This window comes from Bos taurus, chromosome 4 (genome assembly GCF_002263795.3).
Source record: "Bos taurus isolate L1 Dominette 01449 registration number 42190680 breed Hereford chromosome 4, ARS-UCD2.0, whole genome shotgun sequence".
NCBI classification, from domain to species: domain Eukaryota; kingdom Metazoa; phylum Chordata; class Mammalia; order Artiodactyla; family Bovidae; genus Bos; species Bos taurus.
Genome location: NC_037331.1, coordinates 98513737 through 98530239, shown reverse-complemented (window position 1 = coordinate 98530239; position 16503 = coordinate 98513737). Strand labels below are relative to the sequence as shown.

Here is a 16503-nt window from a genome sequence, read left to right as displayed (position 1 = left end):
TTCTGCAAACAACATCTCTGACTGACATTTCTGCTTCTTACTCCTGGTACTCAGCTATAGATATCAATACTGTGTTAAATTCACCCTTTCTCTCATCACAAATACAATACATATGTGTGTGTGCTCCATCGTGTCCGACTCTTAGGGACCCCATGGACTGAAGCCTGCTAGGCTCCTTGGTCCATGGGAATCTCCAAGCAAGAATACTGGAATGGGTTGCATTTCCTTCTCCAAGGGATCTTCCCAACCTAGGGACTGAACCCATGTCTCTTGTATCTTCTGGACTGGCAGGTGGGTTCTTTACCAGCTTACCAGCTAAGCCATCGGGGAAGTCCACAAATGAATAGTCATCAAATCTGAGAACTCTCCTTGGGCCGTTTCAGTCATGAGGGCTTCCTTGTTTCCATTCCCACTACTGTTTTCTTCGTTCATAAACTTTTGTGCCTGGCCTGCTACAGTTGTCATCTGATCAGGCACTGCAATTTCTTCGGCTGTTTAGAGGCAGACAGACCTGGATCTGCACTGCAGATCTGCCACTTACTGGCTGGATGACTTTTGCGGACTGTTTTAATTTCTCCGTAAAAATGGGAAGCATCTATTTTGCACAGTTGTTGTGGGAACTAAGTGAGATCTCACATGGCAGTGACACCCGCCATGAAGGAAACACCCGGTAAATGTCAGCAAGCTCCCACGTTCTGCATCTGTTCTCTTCCTAATCTCAGGGCGTTCTGCACACTCCTGCGCGAGGCTTTTTCCTAACTACCTGTGCAGAAATTCAAAGGGAAAAATATACCATTGACCTCGGAAATTTGCCTTGGTCATTGAGGAATGGCATGCTGCCTAAAAATTCAGTCTGGCCCAAGTTAAAGAAAAACTAACGTCAACATTTTTGTTGTGACTTAGAGCTACTAAGAGCATAAGCCCAGGGCAGATGACTGTTTTGTTTTATGTAAATTGAACACTTTGATCTGTTTTTGTTTCTGTAAAAGGGGAACAATGTTCCCACCCCCAAGTTGCTTGGGAGAGAATTAGGCAAAGAGCTAAAAAGCTGATTTTTACCCCTGCAGCCATTCCAGTCTCAGGTAACTTTTCATTTGCCCTCTTCCTCCTTAGGCCCCACTGGCCACCATGTCTAACATTTTCTTTTAAACTGTGATCCAGTTTGGGCTGTACCATGATGTCCTTCTAACACTTCAAACCATTCATCAGAGTCTATTAAACAGCACAGTTTTGTGGGAATCAGGAAAAAAGGAGTTTTTCCATGCATAGGGTGAAGCCGAGAGAGATAGGGAAGGGTGGAAAATTCTAAGAGGATGACAGGAATTTGGAGCAGGAGGTGACTGGAAAACATAGGCATTCCCAGCACTCTCTTTCTTGAGGATTCCTAGAAATATGGAGATTGAGGCCCCAATAACCCAGGAAGAGCTTTGTCATTTCCAGGTTACATACTTATGATGAACAATTAATCAACAATACAAAAAAGGTTATGATTAGTTTAAATAATTCGGACAACTGTCGCTGTGTAATGGAAAGTACTGGCTAGATGTTAAATGGCCTCAATTTTAGGTTCTGGTGACACTGCTAACTAGTCACGGGACTTTGGGCAAGTCATGAACTCTGCAGACCTCAAGTCCCTCAAGGGTAAAAGGATGAAGGGTGTATTGGAAGAGCTCTGCTATTTATGGATTAGATGACCCACAGTATTCAGGAAGGCTTCCCAGGGGGCACAGTGGTAAACAATCTGTCTGCCAAGGTAGGAGATGCAATAGTTGCGGGTTTGATCCCTGGGTTGGGAAGATCCTTTGGAGTAGGAAGTGGCAATCTGCTCCAGTATTGTTTCTTGGAAAAATTCCATGGACAGAGGAGCTTGGCAGACTATGGTTCATAGAGTTGCAAAGAGTGGGACACAACTGAATGATTGAGCACACACACACACACACATAACACACACATACACACAGTACTCAGAAGAGACTTCACAGAGAAGATTGGCTCTCAGGGTAGAGTTAAGATTCAGGATAACTAGAAAAAAAAGGAGTGAGGATATTCCACTCTTGCTCAGGAACAGAGCAAAGCCATTTGAGCAGAAACGCGCAAGTTAAATTCATGAGCGAGCACTTTCAAAAGTATGGCTGGGAGTGTTGGGGAAGCATGCTGTATTGATTATGTCCTTGGATATCCACTTCACACTTTATTCTTGGAACAGTCAGTAGGAATTAGGGTTTTTAAATATAAATGATAGTTTGGAAAGATTCACAATCAGTGTCTAGAATGAGATGGGTCAGGGAGGAAATAAGTTTGGTGATTCTTGAAATCTTAATTAAAATGGTGACAATGAAACTTTGGATGAAAAGATAGTCGGTGAAGAATCTAGAAATGATGCATTTGTTTCTCTCCAACCTGTCCTATCTCCTCTGGTTAGTCTGTGGAGTTATCCTCTCTCAGATACAACATTTAACTCTAATACCTGGGTCTAAGAATTGAGCTATTAATGATTCATAAATCATTAGGAAGATTTATCTACAGGAAGTGCCAAGATCATTTGTTTTTGTAAGTATAAAATGACTTTGGGCTATTTTGCAAATAGAGGTCTTTTCTTTAATTGTACGATTGAATATAATTTTATAAATCGAATAGATCAATAATCCACTCCAAATGACTTCAGTAAAAAAGAAATCTCCATCTTATTCTGAAAGAATACACACATTATACACACAGCAAACTTAGGCCTGCCTATACCTTATAAGGTTTTCCACGGTGGCTCAAGTGTCTGAGATGGTAAAGAATCTGCCTGTAATTCAGGAAACCTGGATTTTACCCCCGGGTTGGGTAGATTCCCCCAGAGAAAGGAATGGAGCCCACTTCCATATTATTGCCTGGAGAATTCCATGGACAGAGGAGCCTGGTGTGCTATAGTCCATGGGTCACAAAGAGTTGGACACGACTCAGCGACTGACACTACCTACTAAAGATTTAGTTCCTGCTTCTCACGTTTTTCTTGAAATCCAGCTAAAAGTAAGAGATTGTCTCAGAAAGAATGAGAACTTTCACCCTGAGGAAGGCCTGCCACACAGGAAACCTTGATCCTCCCAATCACCTTTCTCTTTTCTTTGACATGGGAAGGTTATTGCCACCTGGGCACAACTTGAAACCTAGCTCTTGGGGTTTGATGGTTATCTAGAACAAAATACCACCCTGCTGCTGCTGCTGCTAAGTCGCTTCAGTCACGTCTGACTCTGTGCGACCCCTGAGATGGCAGCCTACCAGGCTCCCCCGTCCCTGGGATTCTCCAGGCAAGAACACTGGAGTGGGTTGCCATTTCCTTCTCCAATGCATGAAAGGGAAACATTAAAGTGAAGTCGCTCAGTCGTGTCTGCAGCCTACCAGGCTCCTCCGTCCATGGGATTTTCCAGGCAACAGTACTGGAGTGGGGTGCCATTGCCTTCTCCAAATACCACCCTAGTGGTCCTCAAGATGTAGTCCTCAGACCAGCAGCATCAGTATAATATAGAAATTTACTCAAAACTGTGGAACTTTGGGGCCCCTCCTCACACCTACAGAATTAGAGACAGGGGAAGGGGCCTGGCACTGTGTTTTACAAGTCCCCCAGATGATCCCAGTGTTAAAGTGTGAGACCCACTATGTTAAAGTATTAGAGCAGATGCCCTTAGCAATAAAAGTGGTTAGCAATAATTCAAGGGGTGGGGGTGGAAATAATATATATAAGACTTACTAAGCTGGTAAAGAATCCACCTGCAATGTGGGAGACCTGGGTCCCATCCCTGGGTTGGGAAGATCCCTTGGAGAAGGGAAGGGCTGGCTACCCACTCCAGTATTCTGGCCTGGAGAATTCCATGAACGTGTATAGTCCATGGGGTTGAAAAGAGTAGGGCACGGATGAACGACTTTCACTTTCTACAAATCTGAAAGTTAGGCTAGGAAATTATCTTTATACAGAGAAAGAAAGTGAAGTTGCTCAGTCATATCTGACCCTTTGCGACCCCATGGATTGTAGCCTACCATGCTTCTCCGTCCATGGGATTTTCCAGGCAAGAGTACTGGAGTGGGTTGCTATTTCCTTCTCCAGGGGATCTTCCCGACCCAAGGGATAGAACCTGGGTCTCCTGCATTGTAGGCAGACGCTTTACAGAGAAAACAATACTAATTTCTCTCCCTCTTTAATACTTAGACATTTTATAGCAATTTAAAGACCGTAAACTACCTAGTTACTTTTTCTTTTTTGGCCACACCACATCATATGTGGGATCTTAATCTCCAGACCAAGGATCAAACCTGCACCCACTGCAGGGTAAGCACAGTGACTTAACCACTGGATCACAAGAGAAGTTCCCTTAATTACTCATTAAAATAAATGATTTGAAAGAAGGAATCCAAAATTAACTGTCTACTAGCATTAGCAAAGTTTGCAAAGCAGATTTGTTTTAACTGGGTACATAGCATCCTCTTAACAACCCTATGAAGTAGAATGAAACAGAGCTGGAATGAAATCCAAGCCTACCAGAATGTACGACCCCATTCATTTTCTATTAAACTTTCTGTCATCTTATAAATATTAGTTGCCTTGCCCTTTTCCCATCTCCCATTCCCTGCTTTATCTCAGTTTTGATGCTTTGAAATGACAGTTTCAGGCCAAATAATAGAAGAACCTCTTCAAATTATGGGTAGTAAACACTTGGAAAACATTACTTGCAGTGCTGGTACCAGGCTGAAAATGCATATAGGTTCAAGAAGAGTCTAGAGATATTACTGGATACTAGACTTAAAAGGGCCTCTGAAACAAAGGAAAGAAAAAGAAGGCTTGAAGATAACATAAGTTCTAGAGGATGTACAGGTTTCATAATATAACATAAATTCCAACAACAGTCACTTCTTGCCATTATCTCAGACATCAGGCTATAGAGCTTGAATTTGACCAAGTGAGAGATATCTTAGATTCTGATATGAATGACTTGAGTCTAATGACTTGAGTGTCAAATATTCTCTTCACTTTTTTATTGAGAAGTTATCATTAAAGTGGAAAGTGGAAAAAGCAGAAGATGCTATGTATATGCCATTCAGGCAACTGGAAAGAAATTTATATTTGCCATATGCTAAGTGTGTATCAAATGCCATACATCTCTTTTTTAATGTTTCAGACAAACCCATGAGGAGAATGTTTTTTCTCTCTACTTGTAGATGAGAAAGTACAGGTTTGAGAGGTTAAGGAACTTGCCAAGCATCAGATAGAGGTGGAAGAGTTGGAACTAGAATGCACATCTTAATCTAGCTCCTTCCCACCGCTCCAAAGGGAAACATTCAAAAAGAAAAAAAAAAAAGAATTAAAGAAAGAAAGAAAAGGTTGTTCAGTTACCCAGTTATTTCATTCACTGTTGTTTGAACAGAAGCAACTGATGTCTTAAATCAATCTGATCAACTGCACAAGAACGGGTTGTTTGGATTTTTTATAAAGGTTTGATTGAAAGCCAGTTATTTCAGTGGCCGTATGTAGACCTGGATTTAATAAATGACCACCTTTGAGTCCCCCAGCTGGAAGAGCACGAAAGAAGCCGGAGGCAAGTCAATGGCAAATCGCCACCCCAAACAAATTGCGGCATGTAAGCTCCGAAACTTGAATTACCCTTTAAGGATTAAGGTTCAGGGCTGTGAAAAATTAAAAATGTTGCCTAGCCTAGGAAATAGCATATGAATCAAAAATATCATTACTAAGCTTAACTGCACTCCTAATCTTCCACTTTCATGACATCTACACTGTTTTGTTATTCTTAATGGACCAAATCCCCTTTCTGGTAATGTTCTGGAAATTCTATTTTTGTGGTAATTTAAAAAGTCATATGGCATGTTCTTTACATTTGGTTTATGTAGGAGTTAAGACCACTTCAAACATACTTTTCTTTTTTAGTCTGATGGCTATTTAATATTGTGTCATTCACTGGTTGAAATAAAAGTAGGTTAATCTGCAAAAATACATGAACACCCAAAAAAGACTGAATTGTATCTTTAGAAATGATTTTTTTTTCAAAGTCAGACATCAAAGGCTGCATATTGCAGAAAGTTTATTTTGAGAGGCTTCAGTCAAAACAGTTTGGAAACTATGAAATGAGTCATTTTTTCTTAAAGAAATGTAACTTTGTCTATTCCCACTGCATTTTTGGTTTGGTAGGAGACATCTTTATTCCGCAGGATTTTAAAAGCATGTTTAAGATTCCATAGGTTTAGTATTACATCACTAATGGTTTCTAATGAGATCCAGGCAATAGCAAGAGGGGAGAAAAGAACAGCACGAAAACTGAATTCTACAACATCAAGTACCATGTGAAACATGGAAAAGTCCATGCTTTATCTATGGCTCAAGCCATCTGGCAAAAAAAAAAAAAAGGGCGGGGGGGGGGTGTGGGGGAGGATTCACATTCTATCAACCAGATGTAGATGACAAGATACCTAATGCTTGACAATTTGGAATCAGTCATCTAAAGGGCTGGATTTTTTACTTTTCAAGCAGATGTGTGCTGCCCTGTAAAATCTGTGAAACATGCAAATATCTATTCTGTATTCATTCTACTGAGTGCTTGCTGTTGCTGTTTAGTCTCTAAGTCGTGTTCAACTCCTTGTGACCTCGTGGACTGCAGCCTGCCAGGCTCCTCCATTCATGGGATTTCCCAGGTAAGAATACTGGAATGGATTGCCATTTCCTTTTCCAGGGGATCTTCCTGACCAGGGATCGAACCCATGTCTCCTTTACTGCTGAGCCATCTGGGAAGCATACGGAGTGCTTAAGTCTTTAGTTACTTCTTTGATTTTGTCCTCATAAACACCTTTTATGTAAGTATTATACCAATTGTACTTTTGAGATGATGTCAGGGTGTACATAAGAAGATAATGTGAAAACCAAACCTTCCCCAAGCCTTTAGCAACTCTGGCATTTCAAGGAACATAGATGAGGGGACAGTTGGGGTTGATAGGATGACCCACAGAGATTAGTAAATGATAATGACTAAATGGGATAAATGGAGACTTTCTAGAATTTTTGCTTAAGGGCTCCAAAGTTAAACTTTCCAATCTACAGATGGGTGTGATCAGTTCAGTTCAGTTTAGTTCAGTCGCTCAGTCATGTCCGACTCTGCAACCCCATGAATCACAGCACGCCAGGCCTCCCTGTCCATCACCAACCCCTGGAGTTCACTCAGACTCACGTCCATCGAGTCAGTCATGCCATCCAACCATCTCATCCTCTGCTGTCCCCTTCTCCTTCTGCCCCCAATCCCTCCCAGCATCAGAGTCTTTTCCAATGAGTCAACTCTTCACATGAGGTGGCCAAAGTACTGGAGTTTCAGTTTTAGCATCATCCCTTCCAAAGAAATATGATAATAACCACTAACACCAGTTTCTGTTGAAGGGCGGAGCTGTGTTCCCTCCCTGTTATTTGACCTGAGGCCAAACTCTGGTGGAGGTAATGAAGATAACGGTGACCTCCTTCAAAAGATCCCACGCACACACTGCTATAGTCGGTACCCCCAACCCTGCAGCAGGCCACCACCAACCCACGCCTCCGCCAGAGACTCCTGGACACTCACAGGCAAGTCTGGGTCAGTCTCTTGTGGGGTCACTGCTCCTTTCTCCTGGGTCCTGGTGCACACAAGGTTCTGTTTGTGCCCGCCAAGAGTCTATTTCCCAGTCGTGTGTAAGTTCTAGTAGCTCTCTGGTGGGGTTAATGGCGACCTCCTCCAAGAGGGCTTATGCCATACCCAAGTCTGCTGCACCCAGCCATACCCAGGTGCACTGTACCCAGAGCCCCTGCCCTGCAGCAGTCCACTGCCTACCCGTACCTCCTCAGGAGACACTCAAAGACAGTTCTGTCTCAGTCTCTGTGGGGTCTCTGGGCTGAAACTAGGCTGCGTCTCTGAAGGTGCACTCCTAATCCTTTCCTCGGGATTCAGCTCTTTGGAACACGTTAATACACTTCTCCAGGAATTCCATTCAGTCACGTATCACATGCTCGAAGCTTAAATGATGAAAAATGTCTTTAAAAAGCAGAGACATTACTTTGCCAACAAAGGCCCATCTAGTCAAAACTATGGGTTTTCCAGTAGTCATGTTTGGATGATGTAAGAGTTGGACTATAAAGAAAGCTGAGTGCCGAAGAACTGATGCTTTTGAACTGTGGTGTTGGAGAAGGCTTTTGAGAGTCCCTTGGACTGCAAGGAGATCCAACCAGTCCATCCTAAAGGAAACCAGTCCTGAATATTCATTGGAAGCACTGATGGTGAAGCTGAAACTCCAATACTTTGGCCACCTGATGCAAAGAACTAACTCCTTGGAGAAGACCCTAATGCTTGGAAAGATTAAAGGCGGGAGGAGAAGGGGATGACAGAGGATGAGTTGATTGGATGGCATCACTGATTCAATGGACATGAGTTTGAGTAAACTCTGGGAGTTGGTGACGGACAGGGAGGCCTGGTGTGCTGCAGTCCATGGGGTCGCAAAGAGTCAGATACGACTGAGCAACTGAACTGAACTGAACTGAAGACCAGTTTATAACTTTATAGTGTCAAAACTTTCTCTGTCACAATCACATTTGAGCTTTGTCACAGGCCTGTTACACAGGAAGTTTTCTAAAAACCTACCCAACAATTTCATCTCAAAGCAACTCAACAATTATTGACCTGAGTCTGGAGTGTCCATATATAAAGTACTGTACTAGTCATAGTGGAGAGGCAGCAAAACAAAGGTCAATGAAGGCACAGTTTTTGTCTTCAAAGAATTTAAACAGGGAGACAGACACAACCAACTGTACCACAAAATAGAAAGCCGAGTATAAAAAATGCAATTGGGACTCTCCTGGTGGTCCAGTGGCTAAGAATCTGCCTTCCAATGCAGGGGCTGCTGCTGCTGCATCGCTTCAGTTTTGTCCGACTCTGTGCGACCCCATAGATGGCAACCAACCAGGCTCCCCCATCCCTGGGATTCTCCAGGCAAGAACACTGGAGTGGGTTGCCATTTCCTTCTCCAATGCATGAAAGTGAAAAGTGAAAGTGAAGTCGCTCAGTCGTGTCCGACTCTAGCGACCCCATGAACTGCAGCCTACCAGGCTCCTCCGTCCATGGGATTTTCTAGGCAAAAGTACTGGAGTGGGTGCCATTGCCTTCTCCGCAATGCAGGGGACTTGGGCTCAATCCCTGAAGAGGAACTAAGATCCCACATGCAGCAGGGCAACTAAGTCCATGTGTCACAACTAAGACCCAAAGCAGCCAAATAAATAAAGGAATACATTTCAAAAATTTATGTTAAAAATAAATAAAAATGCAATAAAACATACCTAATTCTCTTCAAATGAAGTAGCACAAGTTGCTTTAAGATCTGGAAAGGAAGTTTGAAAAGGTGATGATTAGAGGCACTGTTTGAGAAAGTTGAAATACTTTTATATAAGGAAGTATCCACATCATAGATTATTTATAGTGTTAGCTTTCACTCTTTAGACAATTATTCAATACTGACAGCATTCCAGGAGTGTGTTAGTTAGCGTCTTTCTTTAAAAAAATTATAACATTCAATTTTGTCAAAATTCTTATGAAAATCACCATAATATGACATTCAACTGAAGAATAAAATCTCAGTCTACTACATGCCTTATTTATACCATGTTGGGCAACACATTTGACAACTGAATCGATCAATTGTATGTCTTGTTCAGACACATGATTCTATAAAATTCCAGAAAGTCTCTCTTCATTCAATTTACCCATTATCATTCACCAAATAAATTGATTGTCAGAACAAAGCAAGGAAGTATAACATTTTCCCACATACCGGGGAAATGAGGCAAAACTCATTTTAAGTCCAGACATTGCAATAGTAAAAGGTAGCTATTGGCATCTCATTAAATACAAAATTCTAAAACTGAACATTTCTGATTTCCCTTCTATGTATAACTTTAACTTAGCAAGCAGTACTGTACCTAAAACAAGATAGAGTTGCCCAAGGATTGACACCATCTTGAGCATCATCATCGTCTTCTTGGTGAAAAGTCACAAAGTTGTCAGTTGTTTTGTTAGTCTCAACAATTTTGTTAACAGGGGCTTGGTAGCTCAGCTGGTAAAGAATCTGCACGCAATGCAGGAGATCTGCGTTCGATCCCAGGACTGGGAAGATCCCCTGGAGGAGGGAAAGGCTACCCACTGCAGTGTTCTGACCTGGAGAATTCCACGGACTGCATTGTCCATGTGGTCACAAAGAGTTGGACAGCATTGAGTGAATTTTACTTTCACTCTCATTTTGTTAATAGTTTAGGACTTTCCCCTACAAGTGTCTGGCCAATAGAATTTGGTGTGCTGAAGTTTACCCACTTTTGTAAAAATTATATACTAAATCTTTGAAGGACACAAGGAAAGATGGATGGCTAGACAGACAGACAGACTGGGGTTATAACTGTTGTTTTCACTACAGATGTTATCTTTAGACATTACCTGACTCTCCACTATAAAACTTAGGGAGATTTGTTTCCTTAACACTATGTTTTACAGTTCCTTCCCTATTTTAAAACAATATCATTATTATTTTTTAGTTGTTAAGGTATATAACATTTACATTTTAAATCATAATAGTAACAGTTGTTTAGCCTTAGTTTTATATTTAATTATAAATACAATCTAAGATTAATATAAAACAACATGTTACATTATGAGCCTTCTTTTAGATAATGGGAATGCTCACATATATTTTAAAGTTGAAACTTCTACCATATCCCACCACCCCCTGCTTCCTCCCACCTTACCTTCCAGGAAAAAAAAAAAAAAATTGGCCAAAATTGCAAAGTAAAACACATTTTTTTTTTTAAATTGGGCAACCATGGACATCTAGTGCTTACAGGGAATCTCATTTTAAATTATATGAATCACTAAATGTGCAAGAGAGTTGAACTATAAAGAAAGCTGAGCACCAAAGAATTGTTGCTTTTGAACTGTGGTGTTGGAGACGACTCTTGAGAGTCCCTTGGACTGCAAGGAGGTCAAACCAGTCAATCCTAAAGGAAATAAGTCCTAAATATTCATTGGAAGGACTGATGCTGAAGCTGAAGCTCCAATACTTTGGCCACCTGATGTGAAGAACTGACTCATTTGAAAAGACCCTGATGCTGGGAAAGACTGAAGGCAGGAGAAGAAGGGGACGACAGAGGATGAGATGGTTGGATGGCGTCACGGACTTGATGGACATGAGTTTGAGCAAGCTCCAGGTAGTGGATAGGGAAGCCTGGCATGCTGCAGGCCATGGGTTTGCAAAGAGTCAAACACAACTGAGCAACTGAACTGAAAGGTATACGGTAGACCTTCAGATCGCTTAAACATTTCTAGTGGATAATACAGCCAAAATGTCTTCCAGTAGCCAGATGCTTTTTCTCTATTTTGTGTACTATTTTCTATATACTTTGTACTGTAACTTTTCTTTCAATACTCTGTATGTCACACAAAAGTATCTGAATGGATCATCCAACATCTAGACTTTCATATATCTTTCAGCAGTCTTTTAGGCCCAGAAGTATTTTACCTGGAAGACTAAATGTGCTCTATTTATTTTGACCTGTGTTAGATTTCTCCTACACTTTACTGATCTTCCTTTAAAAAACAGAACTATTTTCTTATAGAAACCAATAGACTTTGGAGTAAAATGGTTTAAAGGGCAGCTCCTCTATTCATAGCTTTCGATTACTGTCCATCTGTGCTGTGCCTTGTTAAGTCTCAGTCATGTCTCACTCTGTGATCCTATGGCCTGTAGCCCACCAGGCTCCTATGTCCATGGGATTCTCCAGGCAAGAAAACTGCAGTGGGTTGCCATGACCTCCTCCAGAGGATCTTCCCGACCCAGGGAACCTGAGTCTCTTATGTCTCCTGCATTGGCAGGAGGGTTCTTTACCACAAGTGCTAACTGGGAAGTCCTACTGTCCATCTACACAGGGTCAAAATCATCAGGTCAGTCAGTTTAATCACAGTGTGGACAGACTACCCAACTACTCTCATCAACATGGACTGAAGTTACACTTAGACTATAGCTTAGAAGTTTCTGGTTATCATATGTATAAAGAGGCATGACTCAAAGTTCCCTTTTTAGATTCAAATTCTCCTGAAAACCAAAACTGAACTGTGTAGAAGGCTGAAAATAAGCACATTAACAAAATTATAAGACAACATCTGATTTTCACTAGACCCATTATTTCAGTTCCTGTTACCTTTTCAGGTATATTTTCATGGCTATCTCAATCCTTTCTTTAAAACTTGGATGATGACTAGAGAAACAGAAACTTTTATTTGGGGGGATTATTAGTGTTCCACAATTCTTCTTTCCATTGGGCAATAAAGACTGGCCTCTGGTGGCAGAGGGATATTCAAGCAGCAGTTAACTAGAGCGTGCAGAACTATGGGATGCCATGTCTGGGAGGTGCCACAAACAGGCTGGTCAATTTTTACAACCTTGGCTGATAATTCTCTACTGTGAGGTCTGACTCTCTTCACTTACGAAATTGAAGCTATTTTTCCTTTTCCATCTCTACAGGGACTTTATGATTAAAAAATAATAAATATGATAAAAACAATGTGTTTTATGTGCAGTTATTGTGAGGCTCTACAGTGATTTTACAATGGCTTCTTAGCTGTTGACTGAACTTTCCAAAACTTTATAGAGATGGTTTCAACACTACTGGACTGGATTGAGGTTCTGAGGGTATGCAAGTACTTTTGTTAAGCAGTCTTGAGTATCCCAAACACTAAGGGTGTGGATATCACTTGGGCCTCACTACACCAACTCAAAACAGCACATTTATAGTGAGTATTTACTATGTGCTAGATAGACTGCTAAGAGCACTGAGAATAAAGCCATAAACATGAAAGACATTGTCCCAGTCCTCTTAAGTTTGAAGTCTACTCAGTTCAGTTCAGTTCAGTTCAGTTACTCAGTCGTGTCCGACTCTGCGACCCCATGAATTGCAGTATGCCAGGCCTCCCTGTCCATCACCAATCACTCAAACTCACGTCTGTCGAGTCAGTGATGCCATCCAGCCATCTCATCCTCTGCCGTCCCCTTCTCCTCCTGCCTCCAATCCCTCCCAGCATCAGAGTCTTTTCCAATGAGTCAACTCTTCGCATGAGGTGGCCAAAGTATTGGAGTTTCAGCTTCAGCATCATTCCTTCCAAAGAACACCCAGGACTGATCTCCTTTAGAATGGACTGGTTGGATCTCCTTGCAGTCCAAGGGTCTTCTCCAACACCACAGTTCAAAAGCATCGATTCTTCAGTGCTCAGCTTTCTTCACAGTCCAACTTTCACATCCATACATGACCACTGGAAAAACTATAGCCTTGACTAGATGGACCTTTGTTGGCAAAGTAATGTCTCTGCTTTTGAATATGCTATCTAGGTTGGTCATAACTTTCCTTCCAAGGAGTAAGCATCTTTTAATTTCATGGCTGCAATCACCATCTGCAGTGATTTTGGAGCCCCAAAATATAAAGTCTGACACTGTTTCCCCATCTATTTCCCATCAAGTGATGGGACCAGATGCCATGATCCTCGTTTTCTGAATATTGAGCTTTAAGCCAACTTTTTCCCTCTCCTCTTTCACTTTCATCAAGAGGCTTTTTAGTTCCTCTTCACTTTCTGCCATAAGGGTGGTGTCATCTGCATATCTGAGGTTACTGATATTTCTCCCGGCAATCTTGATTCCAGCTTGTGCTTCTTCCAGCCCAGCGTTTCTCATGATGTACTCTGCATAGAAGTTAAATAAGCAGGGTGACAATATACAGCCTTGACGAACTCCTTTCCCTATTTGGAACCAGTCTGTTGTTCCATGTCCAATTCTAACTGTTGCTTCCTGACCTGCATACAGGTTTCTCAAGAAGCAGGTCAGGTGGTCTGGTGTTCCCATCTCTTTCAGAATTTTCCACAGTTTATTGTGATCCACACAGTCAAAGGCTTTGGTATATATAAATCAAATATCACAATGCAGTATGATAATCTTGCTATAGAGGAAGAATTGTGCATTGTCAGAGCACAGAGAAGGCAATTAGCCAAACACAAGTCTGTTAAGCTTTCCTGAGGAAGTGACATCTAAGCTGAGACTTAAGGTCTCAGCTTAGATGGAGTAAGAGGGTACGCAATAGCATGGAGAATCTTTTTTAATTTCCCAGAGAAAGTCATTTGTGCCTCAAGTGTATTCTCCATGCTAGGGCCTTGGTTCTTTCTCCTGGGCCTCACCTGGGGTCACTCTTCCGTCTGGTCAGATTCCTTGTCCTCAGTTCCTCTTGCTTTGTACAGTATCAGAAGAGCTTATAGAGGAGAGAGGAGAAGAAGACATATGTCTAGAATTTAGATCTGGACTTACTGCCTTTCCTTTCAAAGAAAGGCCCTCTTTAGAGTGGTCAGTTCAGATTTTCTCCAGTGACTGAACATGGTTAAAATCTCTACCACATACTCCTGGCATCCAGTCTCCTGTCTTTTTCCTCCTAAAGTTTTCCATTCCAAACAAACAAAAATGTTGGCATGTGGACTACTGCCATCAGTCAATGGCTTGGTTTCGATCTTGGAGAGTGTCATAGACACCAGCCTCACACTGCATCCAGGGGCTTCCTGGAGCGTGGCTGCCATCCGTCCTGCTTCCGTGGTGACCCACAGAAGCTCTGGCACACTGGTGGATCATCCAGTTACATTTTCCAGAGAGGAGTGATAATTGTAAGATTTACTGAGCAGAGAAATATGACCCATTAAATTCAACCTAAAAATAATTTTTGCTCTGAAAAAGAAAATCTAATTACCTTGGTCTTCACTATGAAAAATTGGGTTCATCTGGGTACAGAGACATGGAACCTTCCTTTGAAGTAGATCGTACATTCCAAAATATCTCTGGCAGAGCCTGGGGTCTGCTTCTGATTAGATAATTGACATAAACCTTCCTCCAATAAACACTGAACCCTTCAAAAACAGAGGAACCCAAGAATAAAATACATCTATGTTTTGAGCAGAAAGCCTTCTGTGATAATTGGTTATCAGAAAGCAGTTTACTTTTCCTTTTATCAACTAGCATTAAGACTTAAGATGCAAAAAGTATGCTGCATGAAATTCTAGCTGAAACTTCAAACCAGTCTTGGATCTATTCTAGATGGTATCAGGTTTATTACTGACCTTAAGGTAGTACTTCTGTATTTATAGTGTTCCATCCTTATCCCACAAAACTAAATTCATTGCTAATAACTTCTAGTTAAAAAATAAGTAAGTACTAGGAATACAAAGGAGTACATCAAGGTGGTATATTGTCACCCTGCTTATTTAACTTATATGCAGAGTACATCATGAGAAACGCTGGGCTGGAAGAAGCACAAGCTGGAATCAAGGTTGCTGGGAGAAATATCAATAACCTCAGATATGCAGATGGCACCACCCTTATGGCAGAAAGTGAAGAGGAACTAAAAAGCCTCTTGATGAAAGTCAAAGAGAAGAGTGAAAAAGTTGGCTTAAAGCTCAACATTCAGAAAACGAAGATCATGACATCCTGTCCCATCACTTCATGGGAAACAGATGGGGAAACCGTGGAAACAGTGTCAGACTTTATATTTTGGGGCTCCAAAATCACTGCAGATGGTGATTACAGCCATGATATTAAAAGATGCTTACTCCTTGGAAGGAAAGTTATGACCAACCTAGATAGCATATTCAAAAGCAGAGACATTACTTTGCCAACAAAGGTCCATCTAGTCAAGGCTATAGTTTTTCCAGTGGTCATGTATGGATGTGAAAGTTGGACTGTGAAGAAAGCTGAGCGCCGAAGAATTGATGCTTTTGGACTGTGGTATTGGAGAAGACTCTTGAGAGTCCCTTGGACTGCAAGGAGATCCAACCAGTCCATTCTAAAGGAGATCAGTCCTGGGTGTTCTTTGGAAGGAATGATGCTAAAGCTGAAACTCCAGTACTTTGGCCACCTCATGTGAAGAGCTGACTCATTGGAAAAGACTCTGATGCTGGAAGGGATTGGGGGCAGGAGGAGAAGGGGACGACAGAGGATGAGATGGCTGGATGGCATCACCGACTCAATGGACATGAGTTTGGGTGAACTCCAGGAGTTGGTGATGGACAGGGAGGCCTGGGGTGCTGTGATTCATGGGGTCACAAAGAGTCAGACACGACTGAGCAACTGAACTGAGGAATACAACATAGCTAACACTGCTGTATGATATATATTGACAGGAAGTTAAGAGAGGAAATCCTGTAAGTTCTCACCACAAAGAGAAATTGTTTTCCCTTTATTCTTTTCTTCTTTCTATGTTATCTATAAGAAACGATGAACGTTAGCTCAACTTATTGTGGTAATCATTTCACAATCTACATATGAAAATCAAACCTTCGTGCTGTATGCCTTAAACATACAGAGAGGTAAGTCACTTACACCTCAATAATATCTTGTTGCTAATAAAAATTGTGACAAGTAAAGAGCTGTTTTCACCTCAGA

The 16503-nt window shown here is 41.6% G+C and overlaps 1 protein-coding gene across 9 annotated transcripts in view; it reads right to left on the bottom strand.

Moving 5' to 3' along the window:
* Positions 1–16503, bottom strand: part of CALD1 (caldesmon 1) — a 231553-nt gene that overhangs the window by 150881 nt on the left and 64169 nt on the right. For 7 of the 9 annotated variants that reach the window (XM_024990452.1, XM_024990454.1, XM_024990450.2 and 4 more), the window contains one exon: positions 9335–9375. The exons of 1 other annotated variant lie outside the window; for it this stretch is intronic. The gene's annotated coding sequence lies outside the window, so the exon portion shown is untranslated. Of the gene's footprint in view, positions 1–9334; positions 9376–14258; positions 14330–16503 lie in introns of all 9 variants that reach the window. One more of the 9 variants, XM_024990451.2, reaches the window with a different exon arrangement.